Consider the following 15,096-nt stretch of genomic DNA (forward strand, 5'->3'; position numbering starts at 1 on the left):
TTTAAAACTCAAGTACTTTACCACATATTCTCTCCCAGGAAATCTGTAGAAGATAGATTTGTAGATTTGCCTTCTCTCTGGGAGAAACTTGTCTACTTCCATGTGTGTTCAAAAAAAAAAAAAAAAACTGAGTTTTGTTGACATCGAAATTCCTTCAATATCCTCTGTATGTCACAGAGTCCTTTGAAATATAAATTCTCTTCCAAACCCCCTGCTTCATGAGCTGTAATTCTCACCTCAATCAGAGGAAAGCTGCGTATTTCACAGCTACATTAACAGAATGTAGAACAAAATGTCTCTCTTGGTCCCCACTAGGTGATTTTGTTTTAGGTAAAATTCTAGATCAGACAACAATGATATAAGAACAAAAACTTTCAAGAGCTAAATTTTTTTATCTTTTTTTTTTTTAATTGAGGTGGTGTCTCACTCTGTCACCCAGGCTGGAGTACAATGGTGCGATCTTGGCTCACTGCAACCTCCGCCTCCCAGATTTAAGTGATCCTCTCATCTCAGCCTCCTGAGTATCTGGGACTACAGGCATGCACCACCACTCCTGGCTAATTTTTGTATTTTGTAATTTTGTATTTTTAGGAGAGACAGGGTTTCACCATGTTGTCCAGGCAGGTCTCGAACTCCTGACCTCAAGCTATTCACCCACCTTGGTCTCCCAAAGTGGTAGGATTACAGGCGTGAGCCACCACACCCAGCCTTATCTATCATTTTAGATAATTGGTTCCTACTATGTCCTCTACTACATAGTCCTTATACCAAAGTATTTTGAAAAGTTTGAATGAAATAGTTTTTAATTTCAATAGTAAAAGGTTTTCTAGTTCATGCTAAATGATATCTTATAGTAGGAGATTTGATATACCATGCTAAAACTACATCTCCAGAACCCAAATCCTCAACATTAGTCAAGAGTATCAGGTAGCTGCTGTAGAAGCAACCTGAAAGGGAATGCTGAACCACATCATCACTGCAGCTTTAGAGGACACATGTAAATAACAACTCTAGTCATCCAGAATAGTTGACACTGTGGTATTGTTAAGCTCACTGCTCACAGAAGCTGAGGTCAGTTGGATGCTCTTATCTGTGGTGGAGACTCTTCAAACAACAATTTCACTGGTGTTCCTCTATGGCCTCAGCAAAATAATAAAGCACTTAGGAGCAAATATACAACCCAATAAACCATAGCTGGATGCCAAGATTGCAAATATTTCCACAGCCACTTTGAACTTGCCTTTGGTGCTCAAGCAAGCAGGGACAAAAGAGATCCAGATGATGAAAAAGACCAGCATCCCAAAGGTGATGCATTTTCCTTCATAGTAATTATCTGGTAACTGGGAAGCCACAAAAGTTGTGAGAAAGCATAGCAAGACTAGGAAGACATCAATCCCAAACATTGAGCACAAAATCTCCATGGAATCTTCACTGCATCCCAGAATGATCTTTGTATTTTGAGATTCCATGTTCTTGTATAGCCTCGGTGGTTCCAATACCAAGTAGGCTGTACATATGCCAATCTCCACTAGAACAGAGATTAGCACAATGATTTTACAATAAAGGGGGTGCATGGATATAAATCAAGTTTTGTATTTGGAAATTCTGTAGGCTAAAAACAGTGAAATAGTCTTTCCAAGAATGCAAGACAGGCAAAGAGAAAAGCCCAGTGCCAGAGTGACCTGGCGGGCCATGCAGGACCAAGTGGGTGGCTTGCCAAAGAAAAGCAGGACGACAGCAGCACGACAATCAGAGAAACCTGAATGAGGAAGCTCAGCTGCCGGTCACTGGCGTTCACCAGGGGAGTGTGCCTGTGTATGACATACACAGTCGTGACTGCCAAGACCACAAATGCCCCAAGACAGAGAGAATGACAAGTGTGAATCCCAGGGCCTCATCATAAGCAAGGTATTCCACCTCTTTCAGCACACACTCGCTCTTTTGTGAATTTGACCAATAGTATTCACCACATTGTTCACACTCCCTTTGACCTATAGAACAAAGAACAAAGAATTGACTGCAAGGAAATCCAATTGTCCCTTTCCACTGTGAATATCCCAGAGCTTTCATATTTCTAGAGTGGGGACTTGTTGAAATTCGCTTTATATAGAATATATATCTATATATAGAATATATATCTCAAAAGAAATAGTGATAAAATGGCCTTAGAGTGTATAGATAATATTACAGATTGACAATTATTTTCAGTTTTGGAAAGTCAATCTCTCTTCTCAGTTTCAGCCTTTCCTGAGTTGGCCTTTTCCAGTAACAAGCTTCTTTCTTTCTACTCCAGTTGTCTAATTGAGAAGAGTGGTATGTATCTTCATAAACCCAAGAACAATCCACGTATTTTAAAAATGTAAAAAAATTAAAGGTACTGAGGTGAAAAAAATTGAGCAGATTATGACAGGAATAAGGTTGATTAAAATACAAGTGTCTTCTGTCTTTCATTCAATATGACCCTTATGAAAGAGAATTTTGTCTTTGCTTACTCAGAGCTTTTCCTCTCTTCACCCTCCAGATGCAGATTTGAAGGAATCGGTAGAGAATAATTGAGAATGAGAAGGAAAACAAGGATGGGCACAGTGGTCTAGGCCTGTTCTAAGTCCAGCACTTTGGGAGGCTGAAGCAGGTGGATCAGTACAGCCCAGGATTTCAAGACCAGCCTGGGCAATGGGGCAAAACCTTGTCTCTACCAAATAATAAAAGAAAAAATCAGTTGGGCATGATGGTGCATGCCTGTAGTCCCAGTTACTTGGGAGGCTGAGGTGGGAGGATTACTTGAGCCCAGGAGGCTGAGGTTGCAGTGAGCTGAGATGGTACCACTGCACTCCAGCCTGGGTGACAGTGCAAGACTGTGACTCACAAAAGGAAGGAAGGGAGGGAGGGAGGGAGGAAGGAAAGAAGGGACAGAGAGATGGAGAGAGGGAGGGATGGAGGGAGGGAGGGAGGGAGAGAAGGAGGGAAGGAAGGAAGAAGGGAAGAAAGGAAGGAAGGAGGGAAAAGAAGCAGCAGAAGAGGAGGAGGAGGAATAAGGAATAAGAAGGAGGAGGGGGGAAGGGGAAGAGGAAGAAGAAGGAGAAGAACCTACATGGCACTTGACATTGAAGGTTTGGAGCATTTAGCTGGGTGGAGGCTCTAAGGGAGAATCTCAGAACATAAGAAAAAGCTATTTGATATGAGTTTAAAGTAGACTGTGAAATTGATCTCTTTCATGTTCTTTGAAAGATGCAGGAAAGATTACATTTCTCATTTAATCACTTTTGACTGCTGTGCTAGACTTCCCTGGATGCAACTCTATGCAGAGGCTGCGCTGTGTGGGGTCCAAGGAGTTGTTCAGGTTACATAGATCTTGTTTTCCATTTTGGGAAAATGTTATATTTTCAAAATTCTTTTTTAAAGAATTGCTACTGAGGGCCATTTGACAAAAGACAAGTACACTTTGTGTTATCTTTAACAGAAGGTAGAGATAAAAATAAACCTGCTCCAACATGCTTCACAAAACTGAGCACACTAAGCCCAATTAAAATTCTGGTCATAAAGAGCAGCAATTTGGCAGGCCATGGTGAAGTATAAAGCAGTGGTTACAGAAATCATATGTCCTACAAATTTTGTGTACTTATGACCTTAAGCCAATTGCCTTTAGGGATGAAATTTTAGATCTTATAGTTCCAAATTAGACATAATTCAATAAAACATAGTACTCTAATTCCCTTTCTTCCAATTATGAATATAACTAGCATTTAATTGATTTCAGAAACAAATGATTTTAAATATTTTTGTGAATCTTACTCATATTGCACATTTCATATATTTTATTTTGCATTTTCCTTTATTAACTTCAAGGTTGTAGATATTTTCCCAACTGTAGCAGCTTTAGAACTGAAATGCAATAGTATGTTTTTTTCACAGTGCATAAACATCTAATAATTTGGTAGATTTTAATGATTTTTGATATAAGTTATACACACCTATTTATAAAGAAGGCTCCTTAGGCCCTCTTTGCAAAAAGCATGTTTGACCTAATAGCATCCTTATATCAGTGAAGAAATTATCATCTCTACCTGGTTCCCGTGGCACATGTCTATCAGCACATGGGATGCAGTCAAAGCAGCACATTGGCTCCCCCTGATGAATCCCCTTCCAAGTCTCAGGAGGACACACATCAGTACACACTGAAATGGGAAGCTAGCAAAGACAAATATGACAGATTAACAAAGACCTTTGTCTCTAGTACTCATGAAGCTGAGAAATTTTCCATTTGAATTTCCATGGAAGCTTTGTGATTTCCTGGGAAACCCAGGATGCCTGACTGAAGATAATGAACAAATAACAACATGGAGAACACAGAGAGGAATTTTGCTAAAGGAGAGTCTCATTGTTGATTCTAGAAGTGCAAAGCTAATCTTAAGCCTACTTCTTTCTAACCCTGGGGATCCAGACCAGGCTACATGCCTACAGGACTCGGAATGAGACCATTTGACAGGTCTGTTCCTGCTTGTGAAGGACCTGTGATTCCAAGAATCATCTTGAGAGCCTAAAAAATACTTCCTCTCTGCAAGGTCATTCCAAAATAGTCTTAAAATCAAAGCTATGTCATGATGGGTCAGTAGAAAAGCACAATGAAAGATCTGCTTTACCAGAAAATTGTGGAGGGCAAATGGAAAAGCAGACAAGGCATAGCACTGACTTTTGTTCTTGTTGTTGTTGTTAAATGAATTTTAAAATCTCGGTAGTAAACACAGGCCTCCTTTTACATTCTACATGGATGTGCACCTTGAAACCCAGAATAAATGCAAGGTTTGTAAATAGTTTGTTTCTTAATCCATTAGAGAGTTTCCTATTTAAGAAATAAAATGCTTTTCCATTAAGCAAAGAATCATTTTGGAAGATGCATGATTACATTTATATTTATTTTAGAAATCAGAATTTTCATATGTTGTGTTTTCCAGAGCAAATCTGAATTAGATAACATAGAAAATATTAGAAATCTCTGAGCTAGGCTCATAACATTACAGAAGTATGTATACAAAATAGATAAGCTTCTTACATGTTTACATGTTTTATACATATATATCTGTAAAATCATATTTTAAATGCACTTTGAGAAGTAGCTATTACAGGAAGGAGTGATAGCAAGACATTCTCAAATTCTGAAACAGGAACAATAAAATCACCACGGAATGAACTAGAATTTCTCGCTCCGGATCCAGTTTCTGGAAAGAGCTCTCTATATTCCCTTTTTTAATATTATTATTATCATTAACGATGAGCTGATGCCTTTTTGTTCCATTTCTCAGTATTCCTTCCCTTCTTAACCTCTGTGATCTAGCTGCCAACACTTTCACCTCACTAAAACTCTTCTTGCCCTGTCTGAAGGGCACGTTCCTGTCTAACCACGTTCTCCTTCAGCTTTCTTCAATACCTGACACTTTTGATCAACCCCTCCTTGAAATGCAAGCTCCCTTGGCTTCCCTTGGGTCCTGGGTTTGGTCCTTGATCCTCCGGTTTTCTCTCTCTGACTGTAAAGCAGGTCATTCATTCTCTTGTCTTCAACCAGTATCTCTATAAAATAACTCCCAAATCTTGATCTCTAAGACCAACCTCTCCCACCTGACCTCCATCTAATTCCATATTCTAAACTTTCAATATGTGCCTACATTAAAATTCCACCATCACCTCATATTCAACACATCCAAAACCATCCCATAAACCCTGTTCCTCATTTCTATCATCAACACCACCATTTCTATTCATCATCTCCAACCTTATGTTCTATTACTTGCCTGTATGGACCCTCTCTTCCACTCAAGTCCCTCTTCTCATCAACCACCAGACTCAGTTTACCATTATGACTTAAATCATTCTTTGTATTGTCCTCTAATTATTTGACGTAAAACACTTCCAGGTCCAATCTTTCAGCAAATTTGGTGTGGTCCCTCCCATACTTTATGAGGACAACATCTTCTAGTTTCCTTTGTAGCTAGATATGACCATGAAAAAATTCTGGCTAATAAGATATAAGGAGAATTATATGTAATTTCTAAAAATTATCCTTAAGTGGAGGGGTACACACATATTTGCTCTTTTTCCTTCCTATTGGTTAAAATGTGGACATGATGTTTGAAGCCCATGTGGTCATCTTAGATTATGAGGTGAACCCTCATATTGTGGATGGTGAAATATCACCATAGGGAGTGGGTCCCTAAGCCATTCTTTCAGTCCTAGAATGCCTATCTCTACACTTCATTTACATGAATGAAAAAAGCTATCATGGTTAAGGCATTGTTTTGGGGAGTTTTCTATCATTCACAACAAACTTAATAATAACTGTTAAAAAAAAATGTATACTTCAAAATGCCCACTTCGGCCACACAAGCAAGTCATTATTTTATGTGAGCATGTGATGAGATCATGTCTACTAAGTACAAAGGCAAATCAATAGTTTTAATAACATGAATTCTTATAATTATCAAGCTATGTCATGACGTATGCCAAACAATGACTTACCTGCCAAGAAGTCAGGTGTATATGCACAGGTGTTTCCAGGAATATATGGCCCACGACGTTCACATCTGCTTAAATGATCCAGAGCATAAGCCATAGAATACATAGCTTGTTTGACATTGTTTGTAATTCTTAGCTGAGACACATCCAGGTAGGTATTTTTAAGATCCTTCAACTTCTCCTCTCCAGTACAGAATTTATCAGTCATGGCATGTAATCAGTCATATTCACTCTATGGTCAATATTGTATGGAATAGTACCATTAGGCCAAGTACAGTTAAAAGCCATTTGCCAGAATTCAATGGTCAGGACATCATTGGATCCTTGCTAGGATGCACATCATAAAGAAATTCCCTTAATCCTGGTATGTCAGCTCTTAGTATTGCAAATCCATTACTTCCACCAAAATATGGAAAATATTCAGGCTTTGCAATGAGGGCTGAGGTAATTAATCCACATTTCACTCGCTCTCCGTGTTCTGTCAGTTATATTATGGTAAACCATTTCTAGCACAAAAGGACTGAGGTCAATATCAGATTCATAAAGCACAATGACCTTGGCCGTGGAGGTCTTTACAGCATCAACAGCTTTTTGCATTTTCTCGTTGGAATAGACTTTGGAAATGATTCCAGATAATGCAATACAGAGGTTGGCATTCTCCATATTTTCCTTAAAAGTTTTTAAGGAAAATAAAACTCCCTATTTTCCATAATCATCATCAGCTGCTATAGCGCCTACCCAGACCCAACCAAAGTGTTAGATAAGTTTTACCATGGCCTTCGACTGGATCTTATCACTGGCTATTACACGAAGATAAGATGGAAACTGGTATTTGTCGCTAAGAATTACGCGGGTACAGGCATATCCCACCTACAATTGAAAATATTCATGCAGTTATTAGAAAGCAATGGTCAAATCTCAAATTACACATTTTCAGAATCTTTTTATTGGGAGAGTGAGAATTTAACAGTTCTTCTCCCTTTATTTTCACATCCTTCTTTAGACAAAAGGATTTATGGTCTTCTCATTGCCCAATGGATGGGAGTGTGGAGTGCTGGAGGGAACACTTTGGGCCTCCTTCGTGCAGCTCAAACTGCTGCTGCTGTGAGCTCTCAGGCACTGGCTGGAAACCTCTAGATAGATTTTCTCATTAAATGCTTGTAGTAAATCTCCAAAGAAGGTAAAAGAAATCTATATGATGAACATTTCGTATTTGTTATCTCATTGAATATATTGAGCAATCTTAAAATATAGATATCATTACCCTGATTTCACTTCTAGGGAAACTGAGGTTCAGAAGGTGTAAGTAACTTGTCTAAGATCTTAAAGTGATAAATTATGTATTCAGAATTAGATATCAGGTGTTTCTGCTTCTTAAATAACATTATTTCCTGGCCGGGAGCAGTGATTAATGCCTATAATTCCAGCACTTTGGGAAGCTGAGGTGGTCAGGAGTTTAAGACCAGCCTGGCCAACATGGTGAAACCATGTCTTTACTAAAAATACAAAATTTAGCCGGGAGTGGTGGTGCATGCTTGTAATCCCAGCTATTTGGTAGGCTGATGCAGCAAAATCTATTGAACCCAGGAGGCAGAGGTTGCAGTGAGCTGGGATAGCACCATTGCACTCCAGCCTGGGCAACAAGAGTGAAACTCCACCTCAAAAAAAAAAAAAAAAATGGTTATTTCCTACATAGGGTTTCCAATGTTGCTGCTTGCATGGTGCCAAAGAAGAATGTAAACTTTAGCCAAGTAAGTGAAAATAGAACGTGGGATAGAGGAAACAGGAAATAAGAATATTCTGGAAATCATGAAGAAATTGACAATCATGAGCTATGAAATTACAATATGGGTGATCCTATGAAGGTGCTCTATATACCTTTCATATGCTATAATCTCCTCAAACTGCTCTTTTCACAAAAATATTCTTATATTCATAATTCTCTCCACCAAACAGGGGCTCCAATAACCCCTCAATACATTTTTCCCCATTAATGGGAAGTCTCTGGTGCCATATGAGTCTCCTTTATTTCCTACTTACCTTCTTTTGCTTTCTTCTGGATATTAATTATAATTATAAAAATTATGTAAATACAAGGAAATAGTTATGCTAGGAGTACCTAAAAGCAGTACATTAAATTCATATATACTATGACTCCAATTACAAAATTTTTCTATCCATAATTTGATTGTCAATGTTTTAAATTAGTTTTTAATTGAAAATGTCTTTTTCCCATTATTCTTAGATATAACCATAAATAAAATGCCTCCTCCTTTCTATTTCCTAGACACTAAAAGGGGAAAATATTTTTCTTACAGTCCATCACCATTTTTGCTTTTCAATTCCTTCTCTATTAAAAAAACAACAAAAAAAAAAACAGGTAAACAGGTGGCTCATGCCTGTAATCCCAGCGCTTTGGGAGGCCGAGGCAGGCTAATCACAAGGTTAGGAGCTCGAGACCAGCCTAGCCAACATGGTGAAACCCATCTCTACTAAAAATACAAAAAATTAGCTGGGCATGGTGGTGGGCACCTGTAATCCCAGCTACTTGGGAGGCTGAGGCAGGAGAATAGTTTGAACCTGGGAGGTGGAGGTTGCAGTGAGCCGAGATCGCACCACTGCACTCCAGCCCAGGTGACAGTTCGAGACTCTGTCTCCAAAAAAAAAAAATTAATTCCAAACTTTTTATTCCCAGTCTTAACCAAACTTTAACCAATTTGAATGCAATTTCCCCAAGACCCTCTTTCCTTAATATCTTCTGTGGCTATACTATCTAGCTCTATGACTTCTATTCAATAAGTATTTTTTAATTAAATATGTGATAGCAAATAGCCCTGTTGGCAGGGCGGAATTTTTCTCCATGTTTCTTTCATTGCGTTTTTAGTTTAGTTTCGTTTTTCATTTAATATGTAATTATTGAGTTCCTCTGGTGCTAGACACTATAAATACAGTCAGGAGCAAGATAAACACAGCACTGTCTACGCAAGGAAATAGAAAAGTAGCCAAGCAATTTCAGAACAAAATGATAAAAAATAGTGATGGGTGAAACCTGGGATCTATAAATACAAAGAAGGTGCACCCAGCTCTGGAGGAATTAACAGCCAAGCTGAGGCTTAAAGGATGACAGAACAGGGGAGAATGCTGCAAACAGCATGCCCGAAGGCTTTACAACAAGAGAATATGTCATCTTGAAGGAATGGGAAGCCCAGCAAGTTTGAAGAGACAGGGTGGGAGTGGGTGTGGCACAATGAAAGGGAAGACTGGAAAACCAGAAGGTGCCAGAACATGAAGGGCTTTATCATCCTAAGAAACTTAGTTTCCAAATTTACACTAATGGCGATATACATTTTTGAAATAAATATAGCACTATCATTTTTAAAACAGAATAGCAATACATTTCAAGAACTAGAAAAATATGCACTGGCTGTAATTCCTCCATCCATGAAAATTGATTTGAAGGAACTGTTTTTCCCAAAGGAAAAAGTAATTATTCCCAACTGTTCATTACAGAATTTCTTATAATATTGAAAAACTGGAAAGAACTTATATGATGGAAAAATTTTTCATTATTTTAAAACTATTAGAGAAATTACATAGCAGTATGTGTATAATATTGGGAAACATGCAATATGCAAACTTATTTCCAAACTATAATTAAAACTACATGTGTAAAGTATACTAACATTTGAATAAGGATTAACAGGGAAATTTTTTTAATGAGCACAAGATAATTACTGGAAAGGTGGAATTTGGGATGTTTTTCTTTTATTCATTAATTTTTATTATGATACAATATTATTATACAATGCATACATCTTTTCTTCAGGAAATTTCTCTATGTCCTACCTTTGTTTAGATTAATGAAAACAAAATTAAAATACTCCCTTCCTCCTTCCATTTCACTGTTCTCTCTTCTGAGCAACATTTTCAAAACAATAGCAAGTCTTCCTCTCTGGCCATACTTAAGGTCAGTTAAAGTTGTAGTCAAAGTCTGGCCACGCTGTAACTGGTGGCTGGCCAAAATCAGCATACTGTTAAAATTATGGGTGTCAGAATGAAATTTAGTTTCCAAACTCCAACTTGAATTTCTAGATTGGTTATAGGTGAAAGTTAATGATGCCAAAGTGAAATTATCAGCTCAGGACCAGCCTGGCTTCTAAGCTGAGAACTCTCCAACTGGAGAAGTTGCAACACATGGAGGAGTAGAGAGGCTCAGAAAACACTGGGGTCGAGTACAGATGGGAGGAAACTGTTGACTCCTCTACATGAAAATGAATTGTATAGGCTCTAATTTTGATGAACTGTATCAAACACTTTTAAAATATGAAATGTTTTTGATATTCATAACATATATTTAGGATGTATTGATTAAAATGCTGAAGAACGTTTGAGTCTTATAACAAATTTGAGCAATTTAGGTTTCAGACAAATCAAGCTGGGAGACAAGCAAAATACACACAATGCCTTGCGTAATGGATCAACACTGAGGACCAGGAACTGGCTTTTTAGGTCTCCCAGACCACATGCAACCACTCCTAAGAGTAGAGGCAATCAGTAGACACCAACCCTGAGATGACTGGGGCTGCTGAATGATCAGACACAGACTTTGAAGCAGCGATTACAACACTGCTCCATAAGATGAGGGAAAACCCTCTTAAAGAAAATGTAAATATACAAGTCTCAGCAAAGAAATAGAAGCTATTTTTAATAGAAATTTTATAAATGGAAGACCATTCAGCCTAGTTCATTCTTTTGTGAAATCTGCCCTGCAGAGCTTCAGGCCCAGCCCACCCACTGCCTCATCTTCCACTCCACTTCTATTGTGATGGAATCCCGCAGGCAGGTGCTCTGTGTCCCATAGAGTTCTGGCATACCCTAGAACTCCTGTCTATTGTAAAGATAACTACCTCCTTTGTACAGTTCATTGCACTTGCATATGCACCAACTAAATCAACTTTCTACAGGTGAGGCAATGTGGGACAGTGCAGAGTTCCCCAAATGAAGAATTCTAATGTCAAATAAATTTGGGAAGTACTGCATGCTTAGCCCTTTCTTAGACATTCGCAATGCTGATCATACACTGAATGTTCTATGATATCTTGGTAATTACTTAAATTTATCTGAACCCAGAATCCTTTTTTCAAGGAGCATTTATCAATTTGGAAAATATTCCTAAGATGGACATGCAAAACACTTGGCTGATTCAGAGAGCCTGAAATAAAACCCCCATTCTGCCTTATGCTTTCCATATGACCTTGCATAAGCCATTTAACTTTTTTGAGCCTAGTTTCCTCATCTGAAATGTGAACATAACGTCTTCAACTAGCTGTTTTTAAGATTAAATGGGATGTCTTCTGTAACTAAGAATTGAGTTAGCACTGAAGAAACATTCTCTTCCCACAAACTTCACCCCAGAAAAACAGGCCCAGATCCAAATTATTTTTTGTTTTTCTTAATGTTCAGAGTGTGAAGAAAACCAAATAACAAACATCAAACATGTGAAGTAAATAAATGCTATTGTTTATTTCTCACAATTTTATGAAGAGGTTGAAATCAGCTTACTGATACCTTTCTGAGGCAGATTCTGAGCTCAGGCCCTCAGCTCCACAGACCCTGCTGACTCTCTGGCCTTACTATTGACCTTTTCTGTTTCCTGTTCCAAGATATCCCTTTCTAGGTGAATATTGAAGCTGTACTCATTCCTGGCCCTCATCCTATGAGACAAACAAGCATTCTTCCATTTCCTTTCTCTTTATATTTTCAAGAGAAAAACTTTATATGTGATCTCTCAAAATATGAGAGAAAGCAGAGCCAACTCCTTACAAATTTCTGAAGAAGGTAAAATCTCATTGTTTCCATACAACACATTTTTATCTTTCTCTTTCTCAAATCTTAGCACTTACCACTTTCTTGTTTGTCATTGCAAATGCCTCTACCTCTTGTACCATTCTCTGACTCTTCTGATCTTCCACTACAGTAGTTCACTCAGGCAAGCTGTCTCCCTAAATTCTCTTCAAAAATGTCGACCACCACATTTCCTTTCCCTTATAGCAAGTAGAACCAACTGAAAAATAACTCATCCTTTTGGGTGAATAACTAGTAGCCATTGTCTACCCCTGTCACTTGCAAATAAACTGTAGAATTTTTAGGACTAAAAGCCAACTTAAAGGCTGTGGTGCTGACTCTTAATGCTCTCCTGTATCTTACTCTCCACTTCTTCCTGACAATAAACAAAAAGATACAGCTTAGAAATACGGTATTTTGCCTATTTTCCCAGTTTCTAACTCTTGCAACTATTATTTGTTTTACATACCTGCATTGGGTAAGTTTGTCTTATATCATTTATTAACTTTTTTAAAGCACATTGTATTTTCTTTCATGTACACATATGTCAAATGCATAATGTAAAGAGAAGCAGTAGCCACTCAAATCCTGATGGTATTGATTATGTAAATCCCAAAATATTCCTGATAACTGAATTATTTTCAGAATGAGATGTACTTACTTCTCATCACTATTGCAACCACAATGTATATGTCAAATTATATTTAACAAAGAGGAGTGGATTTTTGTTTTAAAACATGTATATTTTCCATTTAACCTTCTAGGAAAATAACTTTCAGAAGTTCCAATGCAGAACAGAGAACAAATTCAATGATTCTGTTTATGAAATATTAGTGCATATGTTTTGTCAAACTTTAAGTTTTCATTTTATGTTAAGGATTGAAGAAGTGAGAAACTATGATAAATAATGAACAGTCTACAGTAATGTAGCTGTAAACAAAAGCCTTTCTTATCTTTCTTCTTTTTGCTTCACAGTAAGAAAAGAATTAAAAGATCTAGGAAAAAAACAAGTAGAGACTGATTACAATCCTTTCTGCCAATAACATTATGGCTGGCCCATCTGCTAATATATCAAATATGGGGCATAAAATATATCAAAAGACAGTAGTTGTAATTAGCAAAGATTTAATGTATAAGAAATTTTTAAAATTTTTACAATATGCATTTACAATTATAATAATCATGCGGCATCATGGAAATGCTTCCTACACAATGTAAAATGTTCAATATAAAATTGTATCTGTGCTGTGGTCAAAACTATGCACAAATTATGGATGCTTTTGTATAAAGAGCTAAGAAGGTATATAAGAAAATAAACAGATCTGCTTTGTTATGCTGACAGAACAGTGGATAAATGTTTTATTTTTCATTTCTAACGTTTTCCTTTTTCTTTTTTTTTTGGATGGAGTCTCACTCTGTCATCCAGGCTAGAGTGCAATGGTACGATCTCAGTTCACTGCAATCTCCATCTCCTGTGTTCAAGCAATTCCCCTGCCTTAGCCTCCCAAGTATCTGGGACTGTAGGCACACACCACCACACCTGGCTAATTTTTTTTTTTTTTTTTTTTTGTATTTTTAGCAGAGATGGGCTTTCACTGTGTTAGCCAGGATGGTCTTGATCTCCTGACCTCATGATCCGCCCACCTCAGACTCCCAAAGTGCTGGGATTACAGGCATGAGCCACCATGCCCAGCCAACTAGCGTTCTTTTTATATCTAAAGTTGCGGGAGTAATCTAGCACATGTTTGCCTTTATTACCATTGATTACTACAAATTCAGATCACCAGTCATGGATCCCACTTCCTTACATGACAACTTGGAGTTAGGGGAGTGGAGGGCAGAAGACTCACAGCAGCTGAAACAATCTTGCCATTAACATTAGCTCAAAAATAAGTTAGTGTTTCCACACTGTGTAGTTTCACTTGATGAGAGTTTAGTCTATAACAATTAAAAATAAACCTGCAACACTGCAATCCTGCATTAGTGGCTCTCAAATCTTAATGTGTACATAAATCACCAGGAGGTCTTGGCCAAATGCAGATTCTGATTCAACAGGTCTGGAAATGCAGCCTGAGATTCTACATTTCTAAGAGTCTTAGGTGAAACTGATGCTGCTGGCCCACAGACCACCCTCTGAGGAGCAATGTTCTACATCATATAAAATCCGCCTTTTTTTCTGTCTCAGATGCAGAAGTGGAAAATGACCCAATTGAGACCAAGCTTTTCCAGTTTCTAAATAATCCTCGAATATTCACCTAGGAGAAACTGAGGCCTAGTAACAGAAAGTACCTATCCTGTGTCAAAGAGATAGTGTCAGAGTCCAGGCTAGTATCATGGGGACCAGACTCTGACCCCCACACCCACCACCTGCAACTGATGTAAAAAGAAGGCTAAAAGAATGGCTTACCCTTCACATTTTGCTGATACTGGCTCCAAAATAGACTCATTTGCTGGGATGGTCCTGGAGTGAATAGGAAACAGTCCTCCAATAATGAGGGAATGGTCTTCAGCATCTACATTCCCATTCAAATCAAAATTGCCCAGCAACTGGCAGGTCTGCTCTTCTTTTTTCTCTTCTTTGGCTTCAGTGCCCAATTCAGCCCATAAAAATGCAAGAAATGCTAGAACCAAGCATTTCCTCTGGCTGGCCATTTTAATAAGATGAGTTTGGGGGAAATGGCCAGCATTGAAATTATACAAGTTTTAACAAGGTACGTTGATGGAGATTAACAGTGACTGTGTGCC

General features: G+C 38.0%; 1 pseudogene; it reads right to left on the reverse strand.

The window, feature by feature from the left end:
- Positions 1–1,010: 1,010 nt before the first annotated feature.
- Positions 1,011–15,003, reverse strand: LOC116537749 (annotated as a pseudogene).
- Between the last annotated feature and the right edge of the window lie 93 nt (positions 15,004–15,096).

The sequence above is a fragment of the Sapajus apella genome, unplaced genomic scaffold, assembly GCF_009761245.1.
Source record: "Sapajus apella isolate SASKATOON/1434 unplaced genomic scaffold, GSC_monkey_1.0 scaffold4, whole genome shotgun sequence".
In the NCBI taxonomy this organism is placed as follows: Eukaryota; Metazoa; Chordata; class Mammalia; order Primates; family Cebidae; genus Sapajus; species Sapajus apella.